Source organism: Triticum aestivum, chromosome 3D, assembly GCF_018294505.1.
Source record: "Triticum aestivum cultivar Chinese Spring chromosome 3D, IWGSC CS RefSeq v2.1, whole genome shotgun sequence".
Classification (NCBI taxonomy): Eukaryota; Viridiplantae; Streptophyta; class Magnoliopsida; order Poales; family Poaceae; genus Triticum; species Triticum aestivum.
The window spans coordinates 147,775,926-147,786,441 of record NC_057802.1 but is presented as its reverse complement, the minus strand read 5'-3'; positions in this window follow the sequence as shown (position 1 = coordinate 147,786,441).

Below are 10,516 nucleotides of genomic sequence, written 5' to 3'. Positions count from 1 at the left end.
CGAACGGGCCGACGGGCCGCGACGTACGGGCGCGGGCGGCGACGACACGTGGTGGCGGCGGTGCGGGGATTTCGTCCGGCGCCGGGCAGACGTGTCCGGCGCGCGGAGGGACGAAGGGCTAGGGTTGGACTGCGAGTGTTTTTCGGGAGGGTCACATATAAATAGGTAGAGGGAGCTAGGAGGCTCCAAATGAGGTGCGGTTTTCGCGCACACGATCGTGATCAAACGACCTAGAGCATGCAAGAGAGTTTGGTGGGTTTTGGGCTGTTTAGAGAGGGGGTTTTGCTGGAGCACACAAATGGACTTTGCGGATACCCGGTTAACCGTTGGAGTACCAAACGACCTCCAAATGGAACGAAACTTGACCGGTGGTCTCCGGGTGGTATACTAAGGCCACTTGACAAGCCTCGGTCCATTCCGAGAATGTTTGACACCCGCTCATGAAAGGAAACAAAAGGGGTGCACCGGAGGAGATAGGAGCGCCGGATTGCAAAACGGACAACGGGGAAAATGCTCGGATGCATGAGACGAACACGTATGCAAATGCAATGCACATGATGACATGATATGAAATGCATGACAAGAACAAAATGCAAAACGAAAAACAAAACCCAACCACGGAGGGAAATATCATAGCACATAGCCGAAAATGGCAAGAGTCGGAGTTACAAATATGGAAAGTTACATGCGGGGTGTTACAACACTCCACCACTAAGAGAGGATCTCGTCCCGAGATCTAGGACTGAAAGAACTCCGGATCTTCGGAACGGAGATTGTCGTGGAATTGTCACGGCAGATGTCCTCGCGCAAGGACTTAGTCGTGGAGCCATCGCAGCTAGGAAACTTAAAGGGGTTAAGCGGGACAAGGAACACGAGGGTTGTACTGGTTCGGCCCCTTACGGTGAAGGTAAAAGCCTACGTCCAGTTGAGGTGGTATTGATTAGGGTTTCGATGACCAGGGAGCTTAATTGCTATGCCTGGCTCTCGATGAGATCTTACTTGTCCCTAAACCGCCGCTGGGTCGCCCCTTTATATAGAGAGGTTGACGCCCAGCGGCTCTCAGAGTCCTGGCCGGCTCATAAGAGTGTCAGGCCCGGACTCTCAACTATTCTTGCCTTACACTACAAGCCTTGCCATACGGCGGTTTATCACTATGGGCCTTAAGCCTCCTTCGGGTCTTAAGCCCATTATCTAACCCGCCGTCTTCAAGCATGGTACTGGGCTTCGCGTGCGGACCATCATGACGTAACCCGGCCCCTCCTAGGCGGGTGACTCTAATGGTTATATCCTCAACATTAGGCCCCAGATTGATTTGAACCGGTTCATGTCAATCTTCAATTCTTTTGAGAGAAAAAATCTTCCGGCTTATGGTCGCGTGAAGGCTATAACCCGCCGTGACGTCATCTTCTGGATTCCTGGTAACCCGCCATGACGTCATCTTCCATTAAGTCCATTTTTTTATTCCACCATATCCTCAACGGATCTTATCTTTAAAGGCCATCCCGAAAATCGAGGCATTTTTGTGGTGAGATAATCACGCCGTGACCTCCTCGTTTCTCGCGCCCACTTATGAGCCTCGTCTTATAAATAGCCCGGCCCAATGAGCCTCCAGTCACTCGTCGCCTCCATCTTCTTCCTCCTCTCGCTACTGTGCTGTCGCCCGAGCTCCACTGCCGCCGCCGCCGCGGGTCTCCTAGTCTTCCCCGACTCCGGCCGCTGCATCAACCTGACGTGACCAGAGAAACGACGGCGATCTCCGCGACTCCCCAGCACCCGTAAGCCCTTGTCACTCCGTAGAATAGATCTGCATTAGGGTTCTTTCCTGTTCTTCCCGTGTTCATCGCCGTTCATCGCGAGCTTCTTGATAGATTTCATTATTACCACCTTTTCTTAATCTTTAGACTGTACAGAACTGCTGCGGTAGCTGTTTCACTCCCATTCCCAATGTACATAGATCCCCTTTCATTGCATAAAGGTTCCGTTCAAACCCTCGAACTTCTTCTGCGTCAGTGCTAGGTCTAGAAAATTTTCTCTTTAGCCGACCGTTTTGATCCAAAATAATTACGGCGATCTGTGAAACTTGTTTTCACCACACTTAGTAAAAAACTGCATCTGCTGAGCTATGGCGGCTTACATTTCTGGCTCAAAAGAAGCCACGCGCCGTAAAATTTTCCGGCTCATTTATGATAAAGCTGTAGACAATTTGAATTACTCTCGATGCCTTCAGCGGCTTAGATAACCCGATGCACTTAACCATATGTCATTAGGCCCCTCTCATAAGCCGCCATTTGAACATTAAACTATAAACGTCTGCCGGCTTATAATTGAACCGAACATTTTCCTTTTGTCATAGGCTTCATCTTTCACAATGCCTCCCAAAGCTCCCAAGGCACCCATCACGTGCAACTGGATGAGGTCCAATGTCACCGACGATACCTTAACTGATTTCGTAAAGACGGGTTACTTGCCCAAGAAGGAAATCATGTCTTATCGTGCCCCTGACCCGTCGGAGGAGAGACCTCAACCCAGAGATGGTGAGGTGGTTATATTTGCTGATCACATGAGCCGGGGCTTCGCACCGCTCGGATCAAAATTCTTTAGGGATGTTATGAACTTCTTTGATCTGCGGCCACAAGACATAGGACCCAATTCCGTGTCAAATATATGCAATTTCCAAGTATTCTGCGAAGTCTATCTTGGAGAAGAGCCCAGCCTACTGCTTTTTAGGGAGCTGTTCTATCTGAACCGCCAGAACGAGTGCGCCAACGGGCCGAGTCTGGAACTTGGTGGAATCTCCATTCAACGACGGAGAGATTGCCTTTTTCCTTACGCTGAGCCGCCAAGCCACCCAAAGGACTGGAACCAGACGTGGTTCTACTGCCAGGATACTTCTCCGGCTGACGAGAGCCCTCTGACCGGCTTTCGTGCCGTGCGTTTGGAACCAAATCACCCTCTGCCAGACAAATTATCTCAGGCGGAGCGTCAACCTCTGATCCCCACCATCAATAAGATCAAGGCTCTCCTGGGGAACGGTCTCAACGGCATTGATCTGGTCCGGGTTTGGATCTCCTGGCGGGTGATCCCTTTGAGCCGCCGCCCCGGCTTAATGTGTGCTTATACGGGCCGGAAGGATGACCCTCTGCGGCACAGTCCCAATGATCTTCCTGAGGACGTTGTGGACGACATGACTAAGTCTCTCCTGAATGAGAGCTTAGCCGACTGTGGGAGGACCGGCTTGAACCCCTTCTGCCAAGCTAACCCGGCTCCGGCGGTAAGCCACTGACCTGAACACCTTGGTTTTCCTTTGAATAGTTTCCATCTGAACTTTAAGAAATCTTTGTTGTATGTTTCAGGCTAATGACAAGTTCTGGAAGGTCAAATATGACCATGAAGCGGCCAAAAAGGCCAGGAAGGCTAAGAAAGCCGCCAGGAGAGCCGCTCCCCGCAAGAAGGGAAGCAGGCCTACTGCCTCAGAGCTGCTTCAACTAAGCGACAGCTCCGAGTCAGAGGTAACCCCTGAATCTGTAAGCTCTTGTTTTGTTTCTTGTTTATTCCTATCCACCTTACTGATACTAACCATCAGCAGGATGACACTGGAGCAAGTAACCCGGTGACTGAAGAGGTAATGACACTTTCCTCCGACTCGGAGCCCTTGCCCAGGCTGAAAGTCCGAAGAGTAACCCAGAAAGTAAGATTTTCACATCCTTTAGCTTATCAAGATCCTCAATTTCTTTTGAAGCAACAGATTCATGAGAACCGGCGGCACACCCGGACCAACAAGGATGCAGACCTCTCCTCCGGCTTACCTGAAGCATCAAGGAAGCGCTGGACCGAGGTTATCTCCAACTTATATCCTTTTCACCCTTTGGCGGGTGTTACTCGTCAACCGCTCAATTCTTCTGATTCCAATTATCAGGAAACTTCACCTTCCTCTGGTGATTCTATGCAATCTACCCTGCCGGCTTTCAAGACCGCCCCCGGGTAACAATGATCATCTTATGTTGTATTTATCTTTACTCATGCTTCTGTACTAACCTTTTGTCCTTTCAGTGCCCAGGCAAAGCTCAGCAAGAGGGCGAAGAAGAACAAACCGGTCGAAGAGCCGGTCTTGGCTGAGCCGGAGGTTTCAGCTCAAGAGCCGCCAGCTGTCTCTGCTCCTGAAGCCACCGCTCCAACCGACGAGCCAATCACGGAGACTTCTGCTAACCCAGAGACCTCCAGCCCAGCTCAGCCGGCCGATGACCCGGACGTGGTAATCACCCGGACGGAGTTTGTCGAGCCGGGGAGACCCACTGCGCTGGCTAAGTGCTCTGCCAAGGAAGAGTTGCTAGAGCGCCGCAGGGCCAAGCTGGACATCACCAACTACGCCAACCTGAGCATTGGAGATATCATCTCCGGCTATGTCAATCAGGTGCACAGCAGCCGGGACCTGGAGATTGACATGGTAAAGCAGATACAGCAGAAGTCTGAGGTACCACTCTATTGCTTACTGCATAGTCATCTTTACCATACTAGCCCCCAAGTCTACTACTTATGATAGAATGTGTTGTAGACTTAATTTCCGGCTTACTTCCATGAACCGGTAATTTGTAGATAGAAACTTTCGACATGCATTAGCCCCCAAGTGCCAAGTGTCTTTGCTTGGAAAGTGCTTGGGACTTTAAAGTTGCATAATAATTATTCATACTATAACCCAGAAATTGTGCAGGCTGCTTGCAAGAAATTTGAGGCTGATATATCTGAGCTGAAGAACCGCCTGAAGACTCAGGAAACTGAGACCCGGAAGGCCAACGCCAAATTTGAATCCAGTATTGCTGCTCAAGAGAAGCTGAAGAAGAAGTTTGAAGCTGAAAGGAAGACTTGGGCCGAAGAGAAGGCCGCTCTGGTAAGCCGGGCCGAACAGGCGGAGAAGGCTCTGACGGAGAGAACCGCCGAACTCTCCGGCTTAAAGCGTCATGTGTCACAGATGGTCGCCGCAATCTTCGGTAAGTCATTCTGCCGGCTCTCGACAAGTTTATAGTCTATGTCTCATAACTCCCATCAGTGCTAGCGGCTTATCTTACTGTGTTAAACAGGTCCCAGAAGCGCTAACCTCAATCAAAATGTGCTGACCAAGTTGAAGGCCATGTACACTCTGGTGGAGCAACTCTACACCGGGTCACAGCGCGCCTTGGCCGTTGTGGCCCTATCCAATGAGGTTCCGACTCACCTGGCAGACGTACTTCGCCGGCTTGCCGTTCTTCCTCAGCGTTTCCAAGAGCTGCGACGGGCTTCTGCAAGAGCCGGAGCCATAGCTGCTCTGAGCCGGGCCAAGGCTTTCCTTCCAGAGCTAGACCCGGCTGACATCGCACTTGGATATCCCAGCTTGAAGGAAGACGGCACCCCCTTCGACCAAAAAGACTTTGCTGCCTGTGTGAAGATCGTGCGCCCGGTGGCCACCCTGATTGGGAACGACACCGACCTTACCAAGTACCAGCCGGGCTACGACGTAGAGAATTAGAGGATCCCCACTCCGCGTTATGAAGCCATCAGCTTGGTCCCGCCGACTCGTAAGCACACCTTTGCCCCAGAAATTGACCCGGCCGGGTTAATTGACGAGGAGGCTCAATTTGAAGCTTTGAGCGGCATTGACTGGAAATCGTCAACCTTCCAGGTCATGGGAACAGCCGGAGGAGCGGAGAGGGATGAGCCGGAAGCTTCAACTCGACAAGCATCTTGACTTGTAGGCGGCTCATGACTACATCTTAAAACAATGCCTCATCTTTTAGACTCGGGGAGTCTTGTAATAGAGTAGGACAAATACTTAATTTTGTCGTGCCATCGAGTACGTGTTGAATGCTTAGCTCCATTGAAACTGCTTCTTCTTATTCCTCCGGGTTATAATTGATCAGTTATTTTCCTTAAGCTCGAATAGCTGTATTGAACCATCCTGCATAGAAAACAAGTCACAAGTCTCTAGGCGGCTTACCGCACTGAGAATCATAAACCATATATATATAACCCGAATATGAACAAAGTCACCAAAGACTGGCCCTCAATTATATCCTTGATGTAACTGTAACGGCATACTTACGAGCCGTCAAGTATAGTTCCGGCTTATGTAACCCGAATAATGAGGTGAAGATCTCAACTCCGGTTTACCAGCGTCAAGAATGTTTACTGCATGCTATCAACATTGTGAATCAAAAGTAAGTCGACAAAGGAAAAGCCGCCCTTGCACACTGTTGATGTGACCAACAGAACTTATTGTAAGTCAAAAGATCAAAAACCTAGGGGCTTCCGGTTCGAATATGACCAGAGAACCGTCCCAAAGGGGTTAAGCTAAGATTCGAATGCGATCATATAGCCCCCAGTGGGTTTGGCGATGCCAATCAAGAGGGTACCGATAGCTATGTTCTCTTTGGTTCGAATACGACCCATGTTTGAACAGGAAGCCCCCAAATGACCTTAAGAGTTGTTTAACGACGCTGATTCGAATACGATCCACGTCGGTTCCCAAAGGGGGTTGAGCTATGATTCAAATATGATCAAAGAAAACTCCCCAATGAGCTCGGCACTTTGCCAATCAAGTGGGTATCGACAGCTATGTTCTCTTTGGTTCGAATACGACCTATGTTTGAACAGGAAGCCCCCAGGTGATTATATTGTTTAACGGCAAGATTCGAATACGATCGTAAGCCGGATCCACCTCCAAGTTATCTTGTGATCTTGTAATGGAAACAACACATTTACCTTTGGAGGAGAAAAAAGGACAGAGGTCCTGTTTTATTGCTTATCATGATATATACATGGCTATAGAAATATGTACATCAGGAGAGCCGGTGGCTCAAGTGTAATAAGGCCGAAGCTGAGCTATGTTCCACGGCCGACGGGTCTTCTCCTCCGACTTGCGTGAATCTTTGTGCTCCCGAATGTCAATGAGGTAGTATGACCCGTTGTGCAAGTTCTTGCTGACCACAAAGGGCCCTTCCCAAGGCGGGGATAACTTGTGCGCATCTGTTTGATCTTGGATGAGCCGGAGCACCAGATCACCTTCCTGGAAGACCCGGGACTTAACCCGGCGACTGTGATAACGACGCAGGTCTTGTTGGTAAATTGCTGAGCGAGCTGCTGCCACGTCACGCTGCTCGTCCAACAAGTCAAGAGCATCTTGGCGCGCCTGTTCATTATCCACCTCAACATAAGCCGCCACTCGAGGCGAGTCATGACGGATGTCACTGGGGAGGACTGCTTCCGCTCCATAAACCATGAAGAAAGGCGTGTAACCCGTAGACCTGTTAGGAGTAGTATTGATGCTCCATAACACGGAGGGTAGCTCCTCCACCCAACAACCCGGCGTCCGTTGCAAAGGGACCAAAAGCCGGGGCTTAATGCCCTTCAAGATCTCCTGATTAGCTCTCTCAGCTTGACCATTGGATTGAGGATGAGCCACTGATGAAACATCAAGTCGAATATGCTCTCGTTGACAAAACTCCTCCATAGCGCCCTTAGATAGATTGGTGCCATTGTCAGTTATAATGCTGTGTGGAAAGCCAAAGCGAAATATCACCCTTTTCATGAACTGAACCGCCGTGGCTGCGTCACACTTACTAACTGGCTCTGCTTCAACCCACTTTGTGAATTTGTCAACTGCCACCAAGAGGTGGGTCTTCTTATCTTTGGATCTATTAAAAGGCCCAACCATATCAAGCCCCCAGACCGCAAATGGCCAAGTAATTGGAATCATCCTGAGCTCTTGAGCCGGCACATGAGCCCGTCGTGAGAACCTTTGACAACTGTCGCATTTACTGACCAAGTCCTCCGCATCAGCATGAGCTGTCAGCCAGTAGAAACCATGACGAAAAGCCTTGGCCACAAGGGATTTTGAGCCGGCATGATGGCCACAATCCCCTTCGTGAATCTCACGTAAGATTTCTTGACCCTCCTCAGGGGAAACACAATGCTGGAACGTTCCAGTAACACTGCGGCGATGCAGCTCACCATTGATGATGACCATTGACTTAGACCGCCGGGTTATTTGTCTGGCCAGAGTTTCGTCCTCAGGCAAATCTCCCCGGGTCATGTATGCCAAGTATGGTACTGTCCAGTCTGGGGTGATGTGGAGAGCCGCCACCAACTGTGCCTCCGGGTCAGGGACAGCCAAGTCTTCCTCTGTAGGTACCTTAACAGAAGGGTTATGCAGGACGTCCAAGAAAGTATTAGGCGGCACCGGTTTTTGCTGAGAGCCCAGCCGGCTTAATGCATCAGCCGCCTCGTTCTTCCTGCGATCGATGTGCTCTACTTGATAACCCTGAAAGTGTCCAGCAATGGCATCAACTGCACGGCGATAAGCTGCCATGAGAGGGTCCTTGGAATCCCACTTGCCTGATACTTGTTGAGCCACTAAGTCCGAGTCGCCGAAGCACCTTACCCGGCTCAAGCTCATCTCCTTTGCCATCCGAAGACCATGGAGCAAGACCTCATACTCAGCCGCATTGTTAGTGCAAGGAAACATCAACCGTAGCACATAATGAAGCTTGTCACCTTTAGGGGAAGCCAATACAACTCCAGCCCCCGAGCCCTCCAATTGCCTGGACCCATCGAAGTGAATAGTCCAATATGTATTATCCGGCTTTTCTTCAGGCACTTGTAACTCTGTCCAATCGTTGATGAAATCCACCAAGGCTTGAGATTTAACAGCAGTGCGTGGCACGTATTTCAGACCATGAGGCCTGAGCTCTATAGCCCACTTAGCCACTCTTCCTGTGGCTTCTCTGTTTTGGATGATATCTCCAAGGGGAGCAGAACTAACCACAGTGATAGGGTGACCCTGGAAATAATGCTTAAGCTTCCGGCTTGCCATGAACACACCATAAACAAGCTTCTGCCAATGTGGATACCGCTGTTTGGACTCGATGAGCACTTCACTGACGTAATAAACCGGCCGCTGAACCGGATGCTCCTTACCCTCTTCCTTGCGCTCCACCACCACAGCCACACTGACAGCCCGTGTGTTAGCAACTACATACAGTAATAAAGGCTCCTTGTCAACCGGAGCAGCGAGGACTGGGGGCTCCGCCAGCTGTCTCTTCAAATCCTCAAAAGCAGTATTAGCAGCATCTTTCCAGACAAAGTCATCAGTTTTCTTCATCAGCTGGTATAATGGCATGGCCTTCTCACCCAAACGGCTTATAAACCGGCTTAAAGCAGCGATACGACCCGCCAGGCGCTGGACGTCGTTTACACACGCCGGCTTAGCCAGAGAGGTGATTGCCTTGATCTTCTCCGGGTTAGCCTCAATGCCTCTGTTAGAAACCAGGAAACCCAAGAGCTTGCCTGCAGGAACACCAAAAACACACTTGGCCGGGTTAAGCATCATCTTGTAAACCCGGAGATTATCAAAGGTTTCTCTCAGATCATCTATCAAGGTTTCCTTCTCTCTGGATTTAACCACAATATCATCCACATAGGCATGAACATTGCGCCCAATCTGGTTATGAAGACAGTTCTGTACGCAACGCTGATAAGTCGCCTGTGCATTCTTGAGCCCAAAAGGCATATACACATAACAGAAAGCTCAAAAGGGAGTGATGAACGCTGTTTTCTCCTGGTCTTTAACTGCCATTTTAATCTGATGGTATCCAGAATAAGCATCCAAGAAACTTAAGCGCTCATAACCCGCCGTAGCATCAATGATTTGATCAATACGGGGGAGGGCAAAAGGATCAGCCGGACATGCTTTGTTTAAGTCCGTGTAGTCCACACACATCCGCCAGGTGCCATTCTTCTTGAGCACGAGCACCGGGTTAGCCAACCACTCTGGGTGAAAGACTTCAACAATAAAACCGGCCGCCAAGAGCCGGGCCACCTCTTCTCCAATGGCTTTCCGCCTTTCCTCATTAAAGCGCCGAAGGAATTGCCTGACCGGCTTGAATTTTGGGTCAACATTGAGTGTGTGCTCAGCGAGTTCTCTAGGTACACCTGGCATGTCAGAAGGTTTCCATGCAAAAATGTCCCTATTCTCACGGATGAACTCGATGAGCGCGCTTTCCTATTTTGGATCCAGATTGGCACTGATGCTAAAATGCTGAGATGAATCACCTGGAACGAAATCAACAAGTTTAGTCTCATCCGCCGACTTAAATTTCATTCCCGGCTCATGCTCCGTAGTCGGCTTTTTCAGAGAAGTCATATCTGTTGGGTCAATATTGTCCTTGTAAAACTTCAATTCCTCTGTTGCACAAACATATTCTGCATAAGCCGCGTCGCCTTCCTCACACTCCAAGGCCACCTTCCGGCTGCCATGAACCGTAATGGTCCCATTGTGACCCGGCATCTTGAGCTGCAAATACACGTAACACGGCCGTGCCATGAACTTGGCGTAAGCCGGCCGCCCAAATATGGCATGATACGGACTTCTTATCTTGACCACCTCAAAAGTCAATTTTTCCACCCTGTAGTTGTACTCGTTTCCAAAGGCCACTTCCAATTCGATCTTTCCAACTGGATAAGCCGACTTACCAGGCACCACGCCATG